At 47.4% G+C, this 18256-nt stretch overlaps 1 protein-coding gene across 5 annotated transcripts in view; it reads right to left on the bottom strand.

Moving 5' to 3' along the window:
- The window catches only part of srgap1a (SLIT-ROBO Rho GTPase activating protein 1a), a 290700-nt gene that overhangs the window by 240609 nt on the left and 31835 nt on the right, over nucleotides 1-18256 (bottom strand). The gene's annotated exons all lie outside the window — the stretch shown is intronic.

The raw sequence follows: 18256 nt of genomic DNA, 5'->3' as shown, positions 1-18256 counted from the left end.
ATCACATTGCTGTTTGCAGGAGCTTGCTGTGCGCAAATTGGCTGACGCGTTTCCTACATTACAACAGTGACTACACTTCAAAAAGTACTTCATTGGCTGTAAAGCGCTTTGGGACATCTGGTGGTTGTGAAAGGTGCTATATAAATGCAAGCCTTTCTTTATATACCTGGGAGCTGCAATGCATCAATATACAGGCGTCGTGGCTTAATTACTCATTTTATATAGAGGTGCTGACAGATTTGAATTCCGATGCAGTCACATCACACAAACTAACCACCATCTTTTCCTGGAGATTTTCAGTGGGCTGCCTTAGGAGGGGCGGAATTGCAGCTTCAAGTGCTGACAAAAACCCCAGATCTACAACATAAAGGCCGAATTGGAAGTTAATCAATCAATCAAACGTTGTTTTGAAAGATTGAGAGATGTCACAGAGTCAGAGTTATACAGCACAGAAAGAGGCCCTTCGGCCCATCGCGTCCGCGCCGGCCATCAAGCCCTGTCTCATCTAATCCCATTTTCCAGCATTTGGTCCGTAGTCTTGTATGCTATGGCATTTTGAGTGCTCATCCAAATGCTTCTTGAATGTTGAGAGGGTTCCTGCCTCTAACACCCTTTCAGGCAGTGAGTTCCAGATTCCAACCACCCTCTCGGTGAAAAAGTTTTTCCTCAAATCCGCCCTAAACCTCCTGCCCCTTACCTTGAATCTATGCCCCCTTGTTATTGACCCCTCTACTAAGGAGAAAAGTTCCTTTCTATCCACCCTATCTATGCCCCTCATAATTTTGTATACCTCAATCAGGTTCCCCCTCAGCCTTCTCTGCTCCAAGGAAAACAACCCCAGCCTGCCCAGTCTTTCTTCATAGCTGAAGCACTCCAGCCCAGGTAACATCCTGGTAAATCTCCTCTGCACCCTCTCCAAAGCAATCACATCCTTCCTATAGTGTGGCGACCAGAACTGCACACAGTACTCCAGCTGTGGCCTTACCAGCGTTTTATACAGCTCCATCATAACCTCCCTGCTCTTATATTCTATGCCTCGGCTAATGAAGGCAAGTATCCCATATGCCTTTTTAACCACCTTATCCACCTGTTGTGCTGCCTTCAGGGATCTATGTACATGCACACCAAGGTCCCTCTGATCCTTTGTCTTTCCTAGGGTCTTCCCATTCATTGTGTATTCCCTTGCCTTGTTAGTCCGTCCAAAATGCATCACCTCACACTTTTCAGGGTTAAATTCCATTTGCCACTGTTCTGCCCATCTGACCAACCCATCTATATCGTCCTGTAGCCTGAGGCTTCCCGCCTCGCTATTTACCACCCCACCAATTTTCGTGTCATCTGCGAACTTACTGATCATACCTTTTACATTCACATCCAAATCATTAATGTAGACCACAAACAGCAAGGGACCCAGCACCGATCCCTGCGGTACCCCACTGGACACAGGCTTCCAGTCACAAAAACAACCTTCCACCATCACCCTCTGCCTTCTGCCACTAAGCCAGTTTTGGATCCAATGTGCCAAGGCACCCTGGATCCCATGGGCTCTTACCTTCCTGACCAGTCTCCTATGCAGGACTTTATCAAAAGCCTTACTGAAATCCATGTAAACCACATCCACTGCACTACCCTCATCCACACACCTAGTCACCCCCTCGAAAAATTCAATCAAATTGGTCAGACATGATCTTCCCTTGACAAAGCCATGCTAGCTATCCCTAATTAATCCCTGCCTCTCCAAGTGGAGACCAATTCTGTCCCTCAGAATTTTTTCCAATAATTTCCCTACCACTGATGTTAGGCTCACTGGCCTGTAATTCCCTGGTTTATCCCTACTACCCTTCTTGAACAATGGTACTACGTTAGCTGTTCTCCAGTCCTCTGGCACATCCCCTGTGGCCAGAGAGGTTCTGAAAATGTGTGTCAGAGCCCCTGCAATCTCCTCCTTTGCCTCACACAGCAGCCTGGGATACATCTCGTCCGGGCCTGGGGATTTATCCACTTTTAAGCCTGCTAAAACCGCCAGTACCTCCTCCCTCTCGATGCTAATATGTTCAAGTATATCACAGTCCCCCTGCCCGATTTCTATGTCCTTATTAAAGGGGAGGGGCCTTGTGCAGCGCGCACCGGGGCCCTGCTGGACCACTGGGGAGCGGGGTGCCAGCAAAAGAACCCGGCACTCGAGGAGTACCGTGCTGACGGCACCCCGCGGGAGGAGGGCAGAGGGGCAGGCGGCCCACAAAAAAAATGGCTGCCCGGCACCTCCCCTTTAAATATTGCCACCGCGGCCGCAAGTACGCCCCCCTGACCCTGTCGGACATAGCGTCTGGTGGTACGTCAGGGGGCGTGAGCCAAGCTTACGGCCGGAGCGCGAGCGGGGCGCTGCGCACGCCGGTGAAGTCATCACCGGAGGCGCAGTGCCATGGGGCACTACCGGCTACCGCCGCCGTTAACCTCCCGCTGAATTTCACGGGAGGAGTCAGCAGCGCCACGCTCGAGCACCAGTTGCTTTGCGCCCCATTAGCACCCCCTTGGGGCGGGGCAAAGCAACCGAATTTTGTCCCCTACGGTGTATCGTGCTCTTTTCCTTACAACAACAAATTAACTAAAACTATCAGTCACTATTCAATCCAACAGGGAATTCAGAAGAAACCTCTTTACCCAGAGAGTGGGGAGAATGTGGAACTCGCTACCACAGGGAGTGGTTGAGGTGAATAGCACAGATGCATTTAAGGGGAAGCTAGATAAGCACACGAGGGAGAAGGGAATAGAGGATTATGCTGATGGGGTGAGATGAAGAGGGGTGGGAGGAGGCTCGTGTGGAGCATAAACACCGGCATAGGCCAGTTGGACCAAATGGTCCGATTCTGTGCGGTCAGTACTCTAATACTTTGTAACTTGCATTTATATATCATGTTTAACGTAGTAAATAGTCTCAAGGTGCTTCACAGGAGCGTAGTCAGACAAAGGAGGCGATATCAGGATAGGTGGCCAAACACTTGGTCAAAGGCGAAGGTTTTAAGGAGCATCATAAAAGGAGGAGGTGGAGAGGTGAAAAGGCCTAGGCAGGCAATTCCAGGGCTTAGGGCCTAGACAACTGAAGGCATGGCTGCCAAAAGAAATTGGGGATGTACAAGAGGTCAGAGTTGGAGGAACGCAAAGTTGACGGAGGGTTGTAGGGCTTGAGGAGGTTACGGAGATAGGGAGGGGCGAGGCCACGGAGGGATCTGAACACGAGGATGAGAATTTTAACAGTTGAGGCGTTGAACCAAGACAGTGCATCTTCTTTCCTGCCTTGAACATCACCATAGGAGACCCTCGAGTATGTATTTAAACAGGGCATGTAAGCAAAGTAACAAAAATCCAGTTGCTACGAAAAGCAAATAGCTGTTGCGATGATACGTAGGTGGAATGACAAAGAAACAGCAGAAAAAAAAATTGCATATAAAAGCAGAATATTTAAATGTCAACATCATGACTGGACAGACAATTGTAATAAAAACAAATCACAGAATTTGGATCCTGAAAAAAAAAAAAAAGAACTAATGGATAAATACTTTAAAAAGCTATAGGGAAAGAGCCAGGGGAGTGGGACTAATTGGATCGCTCTTTCAAAGAGCCGGCACAGGCACGGTGGGCCGAATGGCCGCCTTCTGTGCTGCATCATCCCAAGGGAATGTTCTCTGCATAAGCTTTTGGAAGCACACAATCATGTCGGACATTCAGTTCTGATCATCTGTCAGGTGTATTTCCAATTAAATATTTGGTTATAATCCCCAACTATTTGGGGATTAACTCAGCATCCTTTTACCTCTGGGATCTGGGTTTAAATGGATCCCAGATGAACAGTTCCTTTTACGAAATGAGTTTCTAATAGACAGAAAGCCACAGCACAAAAGCTTATCACAACTTGGCAAGGCTTACTAAGGCCATAAGGACAGTTGGTTGAGAAGTCGCACAATGCTGGGAGCTTTACTCTGCCTCTGACCATGTTGCACCCAATCTGGGACTCATGTTTAAAAAAAAAACAGAAAATGCTGGAAATACTCAGCGGGCCAGGGCAGCATCTGTGGAGAGAGAAAAACAGAGTCAATGTTTCAGGTCGACGACCCTTTGACAGAACTGGAAAAAGTTGGAGATGCAACAGGTTTTTAAGCAAGTGGAGAGGCCGGGAAAAGGGGAGGAAAGAACAAAAGGGAAGGTCTGCGATAGGATGGAAGGCAGGAGAGATTAAAAGACAAAAAAAAGGGATGATGGTGCAAGGAAAAAGGAGATGGCAATGGGATAAGTTGAGAAACAAAAGAGGAGTCTAGATGAGGTGTAAATGGGAATGGCAGACAAAAAAAAAAAAATAGGGGCCTTTGTATATGGTCTTATTTGCTTGCGTCATATTTCTATACACTGCATGTTACCTACCGACAAGCATGCCTTTGGGCAGATCTTCAGATTTCATGTTTCGCCAGGAAACACAGGTTTACAAAATGCTTTACAGTGAGCCAATCCGGCTTTTTACAGGAAGTGACTGGTGACTTTATATACAGCACCTTTCACAACCTCAGGGTGACCCAAAGCGCTTTACAGCCAACGAAGTACTTTTGAAGTGCAGTCACGGTTGTAATATAGGCAGCCATTTTGTTCACAGCAAGTCCCCACCAACCAGTGTAGTCACTGTTGTACACCTGTCTCCAGCAGTAGGAAATTGTATTAAAAAAATCAGTGAGACGGTAGCATAGTGGTAATGTTACTGGGTTAGTAATCCAGAGGCCTGGACTAATGAGCCGGAGACATGGGTTCAAATCCCACCACGGCAGCTGGGGAATTTGAATTCTGTTAATTAAATAAATCTGGAATAAAAAAAGCTAGTATTAGTAATGGTGACCATAAAACTACCGGATTGTTGTAAAAAACCATCTGGTTCACTAATGTCCTTTAGGAAAAGGAAATCTGCCGTCCTTTCCCGGTCTGGCCTATATGTGACTCCAGACCCACAGCAATGTGGTTGACTCTTAACTGCCCTCTGAAATATCCTAGCAAGCCACCACCCTCTCAAGGGGCAATTAGGGATGGGCAATAAATGCTGGCCTTGCCGGCCATGCCCACATCCTGTGAATGAATAAATTTAGAAAAAACTAATTGGATAGCTCTTTCAGCACGATGGGATGAACCATTCTATGATACAGGTAGACTATCCTTTATCCGAAAACCTCGGGACCAGCCGTGTTTCAGATTTCGGATGGTATTTTATAAGACTGGGAAATTTGTCGGGGGGTGGGGGTCGTGCGCACGACTTACGCTGAACGAAAAAACCTTCGGTTTTTAGAGGGTTTCGGTTTTCGGAAGTTCGGATAAAGGGTAGTCTACCTGTACTAAGAACTGTTAAGTCCAGAGAAATCTCATGAAGAAGTTCATTCACTTCATCAAGGCAATAGATTCAGCAGATGTGTACTCACTAATGTCAGCACTCAAGATGCAGAAGTATAAAAATCAGCTAAATTGAATATGGACAATAATTAAACCAGCCGTTTAAGTACAGAAGGGAGGAAAAACCAGCTTGGCAAATTTCCTGGGGAAACTAAAACTTTGATATGAATTAATGGAACTGCAGAATGGCGAGCAGCAGTTTAATTCAAAGCTTCTGCATTATAGGCAGTCGGCGAGACTGCTGTCAATTTCTGGCCAGGTTGGGAGGTGGATCACGGGATATCAAATACATGTATAACAAACTAATTGGTAAATATGGAAGAATATAAAAGACTTGCATTTATATAGCGCCTTTCACGACTACCGGACGTCTCAAAGCGCTTTACAGCCAATGAAGTACTTTTTGAAGTGTAGTCACTGTTGTAATGTAGGAAACGCGGCAGCCAATTTGTGCACAGCAAGCTCCCACAAACAGCAATGTGATAATAACCAAATAATCTGTTTTTGTTATGTTGGTTGAGGAATAAATATTGGTCCAGGACACCGGGGATAACTCCCCTGCTCTTCTTCAAAATAGTGCCATGGATCTTTTACGTCCACCTGAGAGAGCAGACGGGGCCTCGGTTTAAAGTCTCATCCGAAAGACGGCACCTCTGACAGTGCAGTACCCCCCTCAGCACTGCACTGGAGTGTCAGCCTAGCTTTCTGTGCTCAAATCCCTGGAGTGGACTATGAACCCACAACCCTTCTGACTCAGAGGCGAGTGTGCTACCCACTGAGATACAGCGGACACTAAACAATGCAGTGACGGGGCAGAGAAATTAAATTTAGACAGCTCCAGCTGAAGAGCTAGCACAGGTGCAAGGGACTGAATGGCCGCCTTCCATGTAGTAAATTCTACGATTTTATGAAATACTCGGTGTGTGATTAGAGATCACAGATTTTGACAAGAATCATTTGGAAAACCCCTCATCAAAATTGCAGCCAAGTTCAGAATAACCAGCCCTTTATTGAAACGTTGACGTGCGTTTTATAAGTCAATAAAGTTAAAATATTGAGTCCATTAAATTTTTGGAGCTGGGGCAGAGGTCAAAGAGGATGTAGAAAAGGGAGCAAAAAAGGAGAAAAGGGCTTCTAACTATATTAAACAAGGTAAACTAGTGGTTCACTGACCAATAAATAAGGTTGCGATATATTCATGCCTAGAACTGAAACGTAAAATGCAATACTGGCAGTATTTTTATATCACAGAAGACTTTTGAAATTTGCTCTGTGACCACATGAAGCTTTTCCCTTAAGAATTTTTTTTTAAACTTAATATACACCCAGAATTAGAACTTTTCCTACACACGACCTGGGTTATTCATACAACCACATACACTGGAGACTGATCTTCAGAAAGATTGAACGATTAAACTTCCCTGAAACAGGGATCACTGTGGATTAAGACAGACTTTGGCATTCAAACTCTGAGACCAATTAAATGCCAATGGTTTAATCACAGCGCAGTGTACCACATCCTTAAACTGTCTAGGCAGGATGTGAAAGAATTACAGAAGGCACGTTATTCTTACAGAAATTACACCTTTTAAAAAAAAGGTAGAATTAAAATTAATTTTAGCTGATTTGCCACTGCGATGAGCAGATTTAGGCTTTGATTCGCAAGTTTTTTTTTCTTATTTGTTGTCCCGATGCAGGTCTAGGCTGATCCCTAGTTGCCCTGAGCAAGCCGTTTTCTTCAGCAATGATTGTTTACAACAGAGGCATGAAGTGTCAACCACTTGGGGTTAGATTGCCTGCCATCATGAAACAGTTTACAATAGCAGCTTTCACAATTTCTTTCCTATTGCCAGCCCACAAAAAAAAACAGGTCTCAACTTGCCTTGGTGGGATTTGAACTCCGTGTCAGCCGTGGCTCAGTGGGCGGCACTCTCGCCTCGGAGTCAGAAGGTTGTGGGTTCAAGTCCCGCTCCAGAGACGTGAGCACAAGATTTAGGCCGACACTCCCAGTGCAGTGCTGAGGGAGTGCTGCACTGCCGGAAGTGCCGTCTTTCGGAGGAGACCTTAAACAGAGACCCCGTCTGCCCTCTCAGGCCCATCAAAGAGGAGGAGCAAGGAGTTCTTCCCGGTGTCCTAGCTAACTTTATCCCATCACTTAAAAAAAACCCCAGATTATCTGGTAATTTCTCATTCCTATTTGTGGGAGCTTGCTGTGCGCAAATTGGCTGTTGTATTTCCTACATTACAGCAGTGACTGCACTTCAAAAGTATTTAATTGGCTACAAAGTGCTTTGGGATGTCTTGAGGTTGTGAAAAGCACTATATAAATGCAAATCTTTCTTTCACAACCTCTGGACTGCTAGTCCAGTACCAAAGCCACGAGGCTACCCTACCCTGTTTCAACATCATTCTGATTGGTGGAAAGTGGTGGCCAAATGCGATACCTTTACAAAATATTAAGTGATATGGTAAAACCAGACTATTACTTCAAAGCAACAGGACCAAAGGATATCAATGGTAATTAGTAAAAAATAAATTTAGAACAGATACCAAAAATTTAGTCAAAAAAGGGATGAACGCTACAAATGATCTACCAAATAAAAGGTAAAAAAAAAACTAGGCAAAGCCACTGGGGTGATTCAAAGTATAATTGGATGCCATGTTGGGAAAGCGAGGAGACATTCACACTGCAGCTACCAGTCTCAGATCAGTTGCAGTCAGACACTACACTGTTTATTCTGCCTGTCTGGAAAGTTGAATCTTCCACTTCAGCGAGGCATGTGCCTGTGTGCGTGTATGCACAAGTGTGTGGGTGGGCGTCGCTGGTTGCCCATCCCTAGTTGACCTTGAGAAGGTGGTGGTGAGCCGCCTTCTTGAACCGCTGCAGTCCATGTGGTGAAGGTACTCCCACAGTTCTGTTAGGGAGGGAGTGCCAGGATTTTGACCCAACGACGATGATGGATCGGCGATATACTTCCAAGTCAGGATGGTGTGTGACTTGGAGGGGAACGTGGAGGTGGTGGTGTTCCCATGCACCTGCTGCCCTTGTCTTTCTAGGTGGAAGAGGTCGTGGGTTTGGGAGGTGCTGCCGAAGAAGCCTTGGCGAGTTGCTGCAGTGCATCTTGCAGATTGGACACTTCTTCTTAGGCAGTCCCTCGGGACCGAGGATGACTTGCTTCCACATTAAAAATGAGTTCTCGGGTGACTGATGAGTCCAATGCGGGACCTACAGTCTCTGTCACAGGTGGGGCAGACGGTGGTTGAAGGGGCGGGTGGGTGGGGTGCTTGGGTCGACGTGCGCGCCTTGCGCTTGGCTTCTACTTGCTCCCGGCAAAGAGACTCGAGGTGTCGGTGGGGATGTTACGCTTTTTCCAAGGAGGCTTTGAGGGTGTCCTTGAAGCGTTTCCTCTGCCCACCTGGGGCTCTCTTGCTGTGCCGGAGCTCCAAGTAGAGCGCTTGTTTTGGGAGTCTCGTATCGGGCATGCGGACAATGTGACCTGTCCATCGGAGCTGATCGAGCGTGGTCAAAGCTTCGAAAAAGCAAGGCTGTGTCATCGCACCAACGCTCGTCTCGATCTTCCTTGCTGCAATGCTCCATCTCACCCTCAGTAAGCTCCCCACTGGAGTGGAGCTAATTTACAGAACAATCGGGAATCTGTTTAACCTCCGTCGCCTCCAGTCCAGATCCAAGGTCGTCCCATCCTCTGTCGTCGAATTACAGTATGCAGACGACACTTGCGTCTGCGCTCAGAGGTCAAACTCCAAACCATCATCAACACCTTCACCGAAGCGTGCGAAGAGCATGGGCCTTACACTAAACATCCGTAAGACAAAGGTCCTCTACCAACCTGCCCCCGCCACACAGTACTGCCCCCCGATGATCAAAATCCACGACAAGGCCTTGGACAACGTGGACCACTTTCCATACCTCGGGAGCCTACTGTCAACAAGGGTAGACGTCTGCACACTGCAGCCATGGTACGTCGGCGGTGGAGGGAGTGAATGTTTAAGGTGGTGGATGGGGTGTACGCGCGTGTATATATGCGCGGGAGCGTGCATGTGGGCACAGTTATATGCACAAGTAGCGCCTCATGGATGGGCCATTGTTGCTCTGTCAAGGAGTGCCACTGGCCTTAAAACAGCCCACAGACATTAACAGCTGATTTACACATTTCCAGGCAGAATGAAAACGTACAAAGAGTAGCTATTGTGGCAAGGAGGGGACACAACAATGGGAAAGATGTACTGAGTAACAATGGCAAGCGGGAAGGGGAAGTGGAGAGCTGCAGAATGGTTAACTGCCTACTGATTAGCAACAGTGAGCATCACAGCCCATTGGTGTCACTAATGGGCAACTTGTTTACCCATCACCCCTGTACTCGCTGACCTACATTGGCTCCCGGTTAAGCAACGCCTCGATTTTAAAATTTCCATCATTGTTTTCAAATCCCTCAGTGGCCTCGCCCCTCCCCGCCCCGCCCCATATCTCTGTAACCTCCTCCAGCCCTACAATCCACCACCCCAGAAATATCTGCGCTCCTCCAACTCTGGCCTCTTGCGCAGCCCAGATTTTAATCGTCCAGCATTGGCGGCCGTGCCTTCAGCTGCCGAGGCACTAAGCTCTGGAATTCCCTGCCTAAACCTCTCCGCCTCTCTTTCCTCCTTTAAGACGCTCCATCTGCCCTAATATCTCCTTATGTGGCTCGGTGTCGCGGTTTGTCCGATAACGCTCCTGTGAAGCACCTTGGGACATTAAAGGTGCTATATAAATGCAAGTTGTTGTTGTTGAAGTTACACCTTGAACGCGAGTCTCGTCGGCCAACTGTTCCCCAGACCAGCTCAGGTTTCTAACACCTGTTATTTTTGTACCTTGTCAGAAGGGCACCTATTCAAATTAAGCCGATAGTCAAGGTTTTCACAGTCACTGACCTGGAACTGAACATTTTCTTCTTCTGTAATCCATTTAGTGAATGTCATTTTCTTTTGCAAAAGACATCGATCATGGTCGAAGACTAGGGGCAGGACAGCAGCTGAAATTGCTTTGTCTTTTTGACACAATGCTGCTCAGTAGTTTGAAGAACATATGCAAACTACAACATACACAGAGACCCTCACTTCAGGCTCTTCCATTGCTTCAGGGCCATCAGCACTGAACAAAAGCGCAGGTGAAAACAGGCTCCCACCAGCCGGTTTTGTTTGCCTGCTAGTCCCAGAAAATTGGCTCAGATTCTTACTTGGAAACTGGCAAATACCTCCAAACTTCACTATTGCAGCAGTATAAAAATCACATACAGATGGCAGGGGGGCAAACAAACTGTGGCTGGGGTGGGTAGGGTCTTTGATGATGGTCAGTGACCTCCGTAAACAGCGTTTCTGGTAGATGTTCTCTATGGTCAGTAGCCGGGTGCCGGTAATGCGTTGGGCAGTTTTGACTACCCGCTGCAGGGCTTTCCGGTCATAGGAGCTACAGCTGCCATACCATACTGTGATACAGTTAGTCAGGATGCTCTCTATTGTGCAGCGGTAAAAGTTAGAGCATCAGGGGTGACAGGTTACATCCCTTCAGCCTCCTTAGGAAATATAGGCGCTGCTGGGCCTTCTTCACCAAAGAGGAGGTATTGAGGGACCAGGAGAGGTCTTCCGTGATGTGGACTCCGAGGAACTTAAAGCTGTCCACCCTTTCCACCACAGCCCCATGGATGTGGATGGGAGTGTGACTTCCGCCTTTAGACTTCCTGAAGTCCACAATGATTTCCTTGGTTTTCTTGATGTTAAGGGCCAGGTTGTTATCGGCGCACCACTTCACGAGATGCTGGACCTCCTCCCTGTAGGCTGACTCATCGTTGTTGGTGATCTGGCCTACCACCGTGGTATCATCCGCAGACTTGATGATGGTGTTGGAACCATGAACAGCCACACAGTCGTGGGTGAAGAGGGAGTAGAGGAGGGGGCTCAGCACACAACCTTGTGGGGCCCCAGTGTTCAGGGTCAGGGGGGTGGGAGGTGTGGTTACTTCATTTGACAGACTGGGGTCTGTTAGTTAGGAAGTCCAGGGTCCAGTTGCAAAGGGAAGTGTTCAGGCCAAGAGTGTGGAGTTTGGTGGCCAGCTTGTTGGGGACGATAGACTACAGCTCAGCATTCAACACTATGAACAGCATTCTGATGTAGGTCTCTTTACTGTCTAAGTGATTCAATGCAGAATCTAGAGCAGTTGTGATTGCATCCTCCGTTGATCTGTTTGCACGATAGGCAAACTGGTGTTGGTCAAGAGAGGCGGGAACACTGGCTTTGATGTGAGTCAGGACCAGTCTCTCGAAACACTTCATTATGATGGGTGAGAGTGCGACAGGTCGATAGTCGTTCAGACACGTCACAGCCGTTTGCTTTGGCACAGGAATAATGGTAGCGGTCTTGAAGCATGTAGGGACTACTGCCTGGGCCAATGACAGATTGAAGATGGCGGTGAAGACATCAGCCAGCTGATCAGCACATTCTTTGAGTACCCATCCAGGGATGCTATCAGAAATACAGCGTATTCCACAACCTCAGGACATCCTGAAGCACTTTACAGCCAATGAAGTATATCTGAATATTGACCTCTGCTCTCCTCCAATCCTGGCCTCTTGCGCATCTCCAATATCCTTCGCTCCACCATTGGCGGCCGTGCCTTCAGCTGCCTGGGCCCTAAGCTCTGGAATTCCCTCCCTAAGCCTCTCCGCCTCTCTTTTCTCCTTCAAGACGCTCCTTAAAACCTACCTCTGTCACCTGTCCCAATGTGTTCTTAGGCGGCTCAGTGTGAAATGTTGTTTGCCAACACTCCTGTGAAGTGCCTTGGGACGTTTTACTACGTTAAAGGCGCTTTATAAATGCAAGTTGTTGTTGCTGAAGTGTAGTCACTGTTGTAATGTAGGAAACACGACAGCCAATTTGTGCACAGAAAGCTCCCAGAAACAGCAATGTGATAAATGACCAGATCATCTGTTTTGGTGATGTTGGTTGAGGGATGAATATTGGCCCAGGACACCGTGGAGATCTCCCCTGCTCTTCTTCAAAATAGTGCCGTGGGATCTTTTCCGTCCACCCGAGGGGGCAGATGGCAATGGGTTGAACGCCTCGTCCGAAAGACGGCACCTCCCACAGCGCAGCACTGGAGTGTCTGCATAGATTTTTATGCTCAAGTCTCTGGAGTGGGACTTGAACCCACAACCGTCTGACTCAGAGGTGAGAGTGCGGCCCACTGAGGCACGGCAGGTAAAACTGATCAGAAATAAAGTAAGAATGTTGCTCATGGTGATGGAACGCAACCAAATCATAATGGCGAAGCCATTGAATTGTGGACCACACGGACAAAAATTCATCTGGTAATTCATCTCAATGTCGTTGGCGGGACCTTGCTGTGTGCAAGATGGCTGCTGTGTTTGCCTGCATAGCAACAGTAACTCCATCTCAAAATAGTTCACTGTAGGTGACAGTAAGTGAGCATTAGATATCAGAGAAACCTTAAAATCACTTGCTCCAAAAAAGTCATGGTGGCTGGTAACATAGTCATGACAAGATATTCTACAGGAACAGCATATGCCCAAGATGTAGTGAAAGAGCATGGCTGGCCAAATACAGAAATGCAGGATAAAGCATCTCGATTACTGGACTAGCAATCCAGAGGCCTAGTCTAAGAATCCAAAGAACGCAAGTTCAAATCACACCATAGAAACATAGAAGATAGGAGCAGGAGTAGGCCATTCGGCCCCTCGAGCCTGCTCCGCCATTCAATGAAATCGTGGCTGGTCATCCAAATTCTGCCTTCTCTCCATATCCCTTGATCCCTTTAGCCTTAAGAAATATATCTAACTCCTTCTTGAATATATTTAGTGAATTGGCCTCAACTGTCTTCGGTGGTAGAGAACTCCACAGGTTCACCACTCTCTGGGTGAAGAAATTCCTCCTCATCTCTGTCCTAAATGGCTTACCCCTTATCCTTAGACTGTGACTCCTGGTTCTGGACTCCCCGCCCATTGGGAACATCCTTCCAGCATCTACTCTGTCTAGTCCTGTTAGAATTTTATAAGTTTCAATGAGATCCCCTCTCATTCTTCTAGACTCTAGCGAATATAAACCTAATCGACCCAATCTCTCCTCATATGTCATTCCTGCCATCCCAGGTATCAGTCTGGTGAATCTTCGCTGCACTCCCTCCATGGCAAGAACATCCTTCCTCAGATAAGGCGACCAAAACTGCACACAATACTCAAGGTGTGATCTCACCAAGGCCCTGTACAACTGCAGCAAGACATCCTTGTTCCTGTACTCGAATCCTCTCGCTATGAAGGCCAGCATACCATTTGCCTTCTTAACCGCCTGCTGCACCTATCAGTCTGGTGAATCTTCGCTGCACTCTCTCCATGGCAAGAACATCCTTCCTCAGATAAGTGTGGCAGTGAGAGAATTTGAAATCACTTTATATAAAAAAAAAAAAAATTTTTTAAATCTGGAAACAAAAGGCTGGCTTCAGTCAAAGTGACCATGAAGCTGTTGGATTGTCGCTAAAAAAACAACTGGTTCACCAATGTCCTTTAGGGAAGTAAACCTGCCGTCCTTACCCGGTCTGGCCTATATGCGATTCCAGTCCGGTCCCACACCAATGTGGTTGATTCTTATCTGTCCTCTGAGGCGGCCCAGCAAGTTGGATCAGGACCTTCCCAGGACAGCTAGGGATGGGCAATAAATGCCGGCCTCGTCAGCGACACCCACAACCAGGGAATTTTTTTTTTTTTTTTTTTAATAAAGTAAACTTGAGAAACAGCAACCTTGACAACTTTAATAATCCAAACAGAGCATGCACCATTTTACATTGGAAAATTATCTTGAAATCGTGCAGTTGAGGAGCAAAAAAAAAGTTAAGAGGTGGAGAATTCTTGCAAGGTATGCAAAAAAATTACAGTAAATTAATGTTCACGAAGATGAACAAAATCTATTTATGGCCGTTCTGCTCTGTTAAAGGTTCCAAACCTACATTGCCGTTTGTTTTCTATTCTGGCAGGTTTTATTTTGTAATCTTCAGCAATTCTTCAATTGACAGTGAAAGCTGAAGCTGTCCGGGAGAGCTTGTTGTGAAATCAATGTGCAGTATATGTTCTATATTTCACTCGTTACCTGAGGCAGTGAACAGCTTATGTTGACCACTGCCTCAACCAACCACGGGCTGGGTTTTGTTCAACCAACCACGGGCTGGGGTTTGCTCAAAAAGCGAGCAAGGGTTAAATATAAATCTCATTGCACCTGTATCTAAATGTTGCCACTTGGCAACGTCATCTGAAGACATTGGGTCATTTTCCAATGCAGAGCGACACCACCTAGCTCTACCTCTCCACCCCCTCTCCTCGACCGCGTCACCGCCTCGTGTTGTCAAACGGCTCGCTTGACATCCAGTCTCAGATGAGCCGCAATTTACTCCAGCTGCACACTGGGAAGATCAAAGCCCGGAAAGCCCTGCAGCGGGTAGTCAAAACTGCCCAACGCATTACTGGCACCCGGCTACCGACCATAGAGCACATATACCAGAAACGCTGTTTACGGAGGTCATAGTCCATCATCAAAGACCCTACCCACCCCAGCCACAGTCTGTTCACCCTCCTGCCATCTGGGAGACGCTACAGATGCAGTCGCACCCGAACGACCAGATTTAGGAACAGCTTCTTTCCCAGGGCTGTCATCCTACTGAACTCCACAAATAAACTCTAAAGCCTGCACATCTGCCAATGCACTTTATTAGGGTTATGTTTATGTTAATGTATTACAAGCCAAATGTATATTGAATGTTTAAATGTCTTAATCTAAATGTACACTCTCAGGAGCCGCAAGCCTACATTTCGTTGTACTGCACTTGTGCACTAACAATGACAATAAAGTTGATTATTATTATTATTACTGATTTCATCCCTTTCCACGGTCACTATCTCTGGCTGAACCTGACTGTTTGCAACCTTGGCTCAGTCCTCGCTCAGGCCAACATCCCCAGCATCGAAGCTCTGACCACGCTCGATCAGCTCCGATGGACGGGTCACATTGTCCGCATGCCCGATACGAGACTCCCAAAACAAGTGCTCGACTCGGAGCTCCGACACGGCAAGAGAGCCCCAGGTGGGCAGAGGAAACGCTTCAAGGACACCCTCAAAGCCTCCTTGAAAAAGTGTAACATTCCCCACCGACACCTGGGAATCCCTGGCCCAAGACCGCACAAAGTGGAGGAGAAGAAGCATCCGGGAAGGCGCCGAGCACGAGTCTCTTCGCCGGGAGCAAGCAGAAGCGAAGCACAGGTAGCGCAAAGAGCGCACGTCAACCCAAACACCCCACCCACCCGCCCCTTCAACCATCGTCTGCCCCACCTGTGACAGAGACTGTAGGTCACGCACTGGACTCATCAGTCACCTGAGAACTCATTTTTAATGTGGAAGCAAGTCATCCTCGGTTCTGAGGGACTGCCTAAGAAGAAGATTGCATTCAACCCCAAGCTGAGCTTCCGTCCATATATCCTCCCCATCATTCAGGCCGCCTACTTCTACTTCTGTAACGTCGGCCACCTCCACCCCGATCTCAATCCATTTGAAACCTTCATCCACACCTCTGTCACCTCCAGGCTCGCCTACCCCAATGGTCTCCTTTCCTCTCACCAATCTCCACTGTCCTCGCTGACCTATATTGGCTCCTGGCCCTCTTAACACATCAAATTTATCATCTTCATCTTACAACCCATTCGTGGCTTTGCCCTGCCGTATCTCTGTAACCGCTTCCACCTGTACAACCAACCTCTCCGTTCCTTTGACTCTGGCCTCTTGTGCAGCAGCCGCCTCCCCCCCACCCCACCCCACCCCTCTCCCTGCACCCCCCCCATTGGCGGTCCTGCATTCGGTCATCTAGTCCCCACACAATGGAATTCTCTCCCTGAAACTCGCCACCTCTCTCTCCCCTCCTTGAAGACCCTCTTTAAAACTTAACCTCTATGGCCAAGCTTTTGTACCTCCCTCCTAATATCTCCTTTCTTTAGCTTGGCATCCATTTTGTTGATTACACCTCGGTGACGCGCTTGGCGCATTTTTCCTACCTTAAAAGGGGGCGATATAAATGCAAGTAGCTGTTGTTGTAGTAGAGACTGCCAGGAAAACACATTGGTCAGATAAGGAGGTCAAGTACAGCTACAAAATGAGAAGGGGTGGTTTGTGGGAAATAAAATGAAGCCAATACCCATAAGCACAAGCAAGGCATTGCCTCGAACAAAACCGCTCAGCCACATATTACACTTAATGCCACACTTAATTCCTTCCATTTTATGGCAAATTTGAAGAGTATTAAAGTAACTTTAACCAGTGGATGTGTTACTAAGGCAGCGACCTTTACCACTTTAACATAAGAACATAAGAAGTAGGAGCAGGAGTAGGCCATACGGCCCCTCGGGCCTGCTCCGCCATTCGATAGGATCATGTCTGATCCGAACCTAGACTCACGTCCACTTCCCTGCCCTCTCCCCGTAACCCCTAATTCCCTTATCAGCTAAGAAACTGTCTATCTCCGTTTTAAATTTATTTAATGTCGCAGCTTCCACAGCTCTCTGGGGTAGCAAATTCCATAGATTTACTACCCTCTGAGTGAAGAAGTTTCTCCTCATCTCAGTTTTGAAACGGCAGCCCCTTATTCTAAGATTATGCCCCCTAGTTCTAGTCTCACCCATCAGTGGAAACATCCTCCCCGCATCCACCCGATCAAGCCCCCTCACAATCTTATATGTTTCGATAAGATCGCCTCTCGTTCTTCTGAACTCCAAAGAGTAGAGGCCCAACCTACTCAACCTTTCCTCATACGTCAACCCCCTCATCTCCGGAATCAACCGAGTGAACCTTCTCTGAACTTTGGTGCAGTGGTGATGTGATCTACTGTCAGGGATCCAAACACTGGGACCCGAATCTGCGCGAAGCTGTCTCCACTTCTGGAGAAGGACAAAGTTAGTAAGATTACAAAGTGTGGAAAGAATGAGTGTAACAGCAGTCCCAAGAGAATGGGAAGAGAGAAGTCCAAACCAATGCACTTAGCTGTGCGATAATTGGATGAGGACACAGATCGACAGCGAGTGGCAGGAGCAGAATCTCAGACAGTTGCCTTCTATTGCTAGGTTGCACGCACAGTCACATTCGGACAGCTAGGTGCGGGAATAAAAATAGTAGCGACAGAAAAAATAAACCTCGACAGGGCAAAAGTAAAGACGAGAGAAGCTGGGATCGTTTTCCTTAGAGCAGAAAAGGTTAAGGTGAGATTTAATAGAGGGTTTTTGATAGAGTAGATAGGGAGAAATTGTTTCCATTGGCGTGAGGGTTCGTAACCAGAGGAGACAGATTTAAGATAACTGGCACAAGAACCAGAGGGGAGATGAGGAGAATTTTTTTTAATAATAAATGCAGCAAGTTGTTATGATCTGGAATGCGCTGCCTGAAAGGGCGGCGGAAGCAGATTCAATAGTAACTTTTAAAAGAGAATTGCATACTGCACGGTGGCATAGTGGTTAGCACTGTTGCCTCACAGCGCCAGGGACCCGGGTTCGAATCCGGCCTCGGGTGACTGTCTGTGTGGAGTTTGCACATTCTCCCCGTGTTTGCGTGGGTTTCCTCCGGGTGCTCCGGTTTCCTCCCACAGTCCAAAGATGTGCGGGTTAGGTTGATTGGCTATGATAAATTGACCCTTAGTGTTAGGGGGATTAAATACGTGGGGATAGGGTGGGATATGTGTTGGTGTAGGGGTTACGGGGAATCGGGTGGGATATGTGTCGGTGCAGGCTCGATGGGCCGAAATG

This window comes from Somniosus microcephalus, chromosome 16, assembly GCF_052327205.1.
Source record: "Somniosus microcephalus isolate GS21.2 chromosome 16, FLI_Smic_1.0, whole genome shotgun sequence".
Classification (NCBI taxonomy): Eukaryota; Metazoa; Chordata; class Chondrichthyes; order Squaliformes; family Somniosidae; genus Somniosus; species Somniosus microcephalus.
The sequence above is the reverse complement of the archived record's forward strand: the minus strand, read 5'-3'. Positions and strand labels throughout refer to the sequence as shown.